The sequence below is a fragment of the Pinus tabuliformis genome, chromosome 3_1, assembly GCF_031772625.1.
Source record: "Pinus tabuliformis cultivar Carrire ecotype Pingquan chromosome 3_1, CPIR1, whole genome shotgun sequence".
NCBI lineage: Eukaryota > Viridiplantae > Streptophyta > Pinopsida > Pinales > Pinaceae > Pinus > Pinus tabuliformis.
This window is the reverse complement of record NC_142301.1, coordinates 349876075-349881775: the sequence shown is the minus strand read 5'-3', so window position 1 is coordinate 349881775 and position 5701 is coordinate 349876075. Positions and strand designations below refer to the sequence as shown.

Below are 5701 nucleotides of genomic sequence, written 5' to 3'. Positions count from 1 at the left end.
ATAGGTTGATCCAGTTCCCATGCCGTTAGCCTGTCACACTAAGATCCTAGATTCAACATTTTTCTTGCTTAGTCCAGCCTGAACTGCACATTACGTAGTCTCAAGGCTCAAGCTTCACCCCTGACTACCTGAGTCGCACAATTGTGTAGTCACTGAGCCTCTTTCGTAGCGTGTCACTTGGATCTGGCTCACTTAGTGGATCAATATGCACCAACTTATACTAGGGGTTTACTAAATTGATATTGTCATTTCATGAGTGGATTATAGATGCGGGTACTCTATCATGCTATGGAAAGATGAAGAAGAAGGTGATGGAGAAGGAGGACATGCTAGAAGATAAATATGGAGCTTAAGAGATAAGATGATCATCAGGCGAGAAGATGAAGGAACACCAGACTATAAAAGAAGATGTACAATCAAAATCACATGGAATATTCTTCATAGTAAAGTCATAAGGAGGAGGAAGAAGAAGAAAATGCACCATCATTTCTGAAAGACACAAAGAAAGCAGCAACAACAGAGGACCACTTGGCAATGCCACATCATCATGCAACCCATGTCATCTGTGTCATGTCATGTCTTATCACCAGGCATCATAAGCTGCATCATTATTGTGGATTATGTAATTATCTATTCGAAATGTATTGTAAAGTGGAAGTCAAAAGGACACACATGGAATATGAAGAGTCATTTAAGTTGAAAATTCATAGGAGATCAAACAGTCAAGAGAGTAGTCAAAGAGTCGTAAGGGAGGTGAAGCTTCACCCAATTGGTTATATATACTTTCTCATTGTATGAGAAAAGGAATTGTTCACCTTGGCTCCTCCCGCAAGGCATTAGAGAAACAAACTAGTTATTTTGAGGAGTAAGGAGTGGCTCCAACGCTCCACTATTGGAGCTACTGTTGTTCGTTGTGTATATGTGTCTTGGGAATTTTAATTACTAATAGAAACCTTCATGGCCAACAAGTTCTTCATGCATGGACTATGAATATTTATAATACTATGCTACAGATGTTTGTATTTCGTGTTTGCTTTCATTTGTGCTAAAGTAGTTGAACTATTTCAATTATTCTAGTACTTATCTTATTGAGAATGTGTTGTAATGGTTGTTATCATTGTCCCATCCCTGTGGACTATTCCGCAAGATACTAGACATATTTTTCTCACTGATTGGTTCTAATGATCGTCGCATCTTTTATGGATTTTTCCGCTAGATGTTAGATGGATCCTTCTTAGTTACATGTGTCTCTACTAGTGTGGTACTATTACTTCTATCTTAGAGCCTCACTTTACTCTTCCCCCCCTCCATAGTAGAAGAAGTTTGACATACCTAGAACTGAACACTCACCAGGCACACACGCGTTCCTCTCTCTTGCTAGCAGTTAGAGCCAAGGAAAATCTATAAGAATACATGGAAACCAGGGTGATACTCCGAATGAGTCTCCTATTCCAAATGGTGTAAGGTCTAATTGAGACTTCACATTCGGGAGACCTTTTGGTTCATGGATTTCTAGCACCATCAACACCTCCATTATTGTTCTCCTTTTTATCAAACACATGATTTTAAGGTTTAGAAAAAAATTAAATAATAAAAAAAATATTAGAATAATTTAACAAAAAAATATTGTGTTTCCTCAATTAAGTAGCTTTAAGTTTCCAAAAAATTATCCCAAAACAATATCAAATTCTCATTTTTGTTAAAATAAATAATAATAATAATTTATATACATTATAATGATGATTAATTGTGGATTATTTGTACGATATATATGAATATTAAACATGATAAGAGATTGATATGTAATGGTAAACACTAGAAAATCCGATGAAAATGAGACAACCAAAGCCAAATTTTAGAAATAATGGAAAATATGCAATGGAAGGATAGCCTGCACATCGGAATCTAAGGAACAATTAAAGCTACACGTCTAGAGAATTAGAATCCACGGAGCAACTAAAGGTCTACATCTCTTGCACTATGGAAACTATCTCTTGCCTTATGGAAACTATTAGGCGACTACTCCAATCGGTGGAAGAGTTGAATTATTCGAGTTTGAATTAGTGTAGTGTGGAATATTTAAGCTCCAATAGAGTGCAGTGGATGATGAAGGAATTAATATTGAATGATTTGTTTTTGTGAAATTTGACAAAAAGCAGAGTGACGAGGCATGTGATAAGAATTGCGAGTTGCCAAACTAATTTTGCAGGGCGGTTGGACAGTTTTGTACATGGCAACCCATATTTATAGTGTTATTTATTGGTTATTATGGGAAAAATTCACCCTAATTTATCATTATTATTCAAAGAAAGTTACATCACATAAAATTTCAAGCTAGTGAATTTGGACCATTAACATGTTTCTCATTAGTTGATAGTTTTGTACCATTAATATGTTTCCTCTTAGCCAGACAGTTTGTGAACATACTCTAGATATAAAATGTTTAATTATTTTAAGTTCTTGAATTTTTTATTAATATTTAGTAAATAATTTTTGGTTTTTTATTGATTGAAATGTTTTTTTACTTGTTTTGAAAAATATTAAGAGATCTTTATTTTGTAAATTCACCATTCTACATGTAATTCCAATAAATCGCGATGTAACTTTAACGAATTTAATTAGAAAAATAAACTTAAATCCCTATGTAACTTTAAATGAATTTAATTAGAAATAAAGTTAAAGCAAGAACGTTTCTAAATCATTTCCGAAACAAATCGCTATGTAACTTTATGCCAATTTAATTAGAAAAATAAACTTAAATGCCTATGTTAAACGAATTTAATTAGAAATAAAATTAAAACAGGAACGTTTCTAAATCATTTTCGAAACAAATTAATATTTTGGAAAAAACACTTAAAACCAGAACGTTCCTAAATCATTTTCGAAACAAATTAGTAAATATTTTCTGAAACGTCTTATATACAAATTTGCAAATATATTTTTGGGCTGCATGCTAATAACCTGCAGGTGGCCATTTCTGACATAGGTTATGATAAGTTTGATGAAAGTGTATCCATTGTTCTGGGTTATTTCTCATTCACATGCCCGCATTGTTAAGTTCGATGAAGGTTTATCCAGTGTTCTAGGGCTATTTGTCATTAATATCCCTCCATTATCGGTCATATTAGCAGAAGAAGCTTTGTCCTCCAAGTCGAGTTTGTGTTTGTCCTGTAACCATTAACCCAAGTACATGATTTTCGATATTAATCGGTCAAAATAAAGTAAATCGTATTTCTTTATTTTATTGTTATTTTTTTGGATAATGAAGCTTGATGTGCATTACAAAGTTTTAAGTAAAATCATGGATATTAATCAGTCAAAATGAAGTAAATTGTATTTCTTTATTTTATTGTTATTTTCGGAATAACGAATCTTGATGTGTATTAAAAAGTTTTAATTAAATATTTTTAATAACTTAAATGATCAAAACTTATTAAATATGCTAATGGACAGGCTTGAATGATTATATACCATTAAACTTTTATATATATATATATATATATAATAAATTTGTCAATATAAATCCTAAGATTATTAATGGAAGGGATAAACTTATTTATTTATTTATTTATTTTGCGTGTGTTTCATGGACACCTTCGGGCTAAGTCCACTGGAAAAATCTGGGCTGACGCCCCTCGGCCTACTACAAGACCTGACCCAAGAGCTTTTGGGAATTGATCCTGTGACCTCCCATCTAGCAAGGCCCAGTCTTGACCTGTATTTAAGTTATTTTGTACTCATTTGTTTAGTAATTACTAAAACGACTATAATCTCTAATATAATATAATTCGAGTATTCTAAAATTTTCCAAATTTAAATATGTCAATTTACGAAATTTGAGTGAGTAAAAAAAATCACAACAGTGTTATCCAATTAAATATATAATTTATGATATTTGATTTTAGTAAGAAGAATTTTTAGAGTTATATTTCATATATAGTATAGGTTTATTTTAAATATGGATTTAACATGATTCAAGAGAGATCAAATTTATTCACATTCAAACTTTTTTGAAAGTGCAAAGTACAATGTGTTATTTTTCATTGTTTAAATTGTATCTTTCAATGCTAAATAGAGTATATATAGGATCAAATAAAAAATTTAACCATAAAAACTTAATTTATTTTTCTATATATAGATATATATGATGTTGATATCCAATTAAATTAATTAACATAGATCCTCAAATAGTTTATTTAAATCTCTGGTTGAAATATTTTTGAAAGGTATAAGATTTAAACATGTTATTCACATATTTTTTTACTTTTAATTACTTCGTAATATAATTTTGTTTTAATTATAACTGATATCATTTTTCTATTTAGAACATATTTTTTATTTTTTAGTTTTATTTTAAAGGGCACCGACAAAAATACCAACCAACTTACACATCCTTAACTTACACATCCCCTCATAATGACCCATAATGAGAGACAAACATATACATCCCCTAATACTTGACTACAAACTTACATATCTCCTTATACTGAGTTGTAGAATGAACATCTAAGCTCAATGAATCTCTCCACTCACTAAACTAGATTCACGTCAATCACCATTTTATATTTCACATATTAAAACAAATATTATAATAATACCACTATTATTTTAAAATAAATATGATAATGATGGAGCTGTTACTTGCGAAATGATCAATCTTTGCCAGAAACATAAACCACACAGCAAATCTACGCACAGAGTAACCATCACCGAATTATACAACAGTAGTATTATTCGGACATTGATTCTTGAAATAGGCGACAGGAAACTAGTACTACTGTTTCCCTTTGATTTTTTATTCCAGTACTCATCTCTATATCCTTATGGCTGTCTATCTATCAATTCCTATTTACTGCATTTAACAGCATTAGTTGAAACATAATGTAATGTTCATAAATCAGAAAGGTCTCTCTCCAATGATATTCCCCCTGGGGAAATAGTTGCAGACAACCAGAACAATATTACCCTTATCACAGGTCACCTCGGCACACCCAAGCTTAGTACTCGTTTTCCACACCACCTGCGTGTAAACTCCACATGGCTCGTCAGAATTACAGGAATTGGTATTGTAATCGTAGAACTTCTTCTGGGCAATCCAAGCTTGAACAGCTTCGGCCGGGCTTATGCTACTCGACTCTCCCCAGAATAGATTCTCTCCATACTCTTTGGCCTCCGAATGCACCATTTCACAGTGGTGTTCGTCCCTCTGAACCCTGCCATATTTGCTGGCGAAAGAAGCAACTTTGGCGTCCCAGAGCAGAGGAGGAACTCCCACCAAAGCTCTCTCCTTGTTATGGGCACGTAAAAACTCTACTGCAAAAACACTTTCATGAGCGCTGCTCACATTGGTATTTTCTGCTGTTGCAACTGCTGACACCAAAAGAATAAATAATACAGTGCTGATTCCATTCATTTCTGATTCAAAATAAAAAGAATCCACACAATTTTTTCGCTAGTTGCAGGAAAATACCACCAATCTACTGGTAGACTCTAGTTTTCTCTGCCCTGGCTTGCTTTTAGGCTTCTGCTTCCCATTCTTATATAGGTTCTAACAAATCTTATTGTGCAATTTGCATCCACAGCTGGTGAAATAATTACCATTATGACTTTCACGACGCTGCTTTCTAGATCAATTTTCCCGATGCAATCGGAACTGCGATAATTAAAGGTTATTCCAGTAGGAGGCCTTTTCTCAGATTGC

The 5701-nt window shown here is 32.9% G+C and overlaps 1 pseudogene; it reads right to left on the bottom strand.

Annotated features, from left to right (window-relative positions):
• Positions 1-4897: 4897 nt before the first annotated feature.
• LOC149187157 (STS14 protein pseudogene) lies at positions 4898-5413 on the bottom strand (annotated as a pseudogene).
• Positions 5414-5701: the final 288 nt, after the last annotated feature.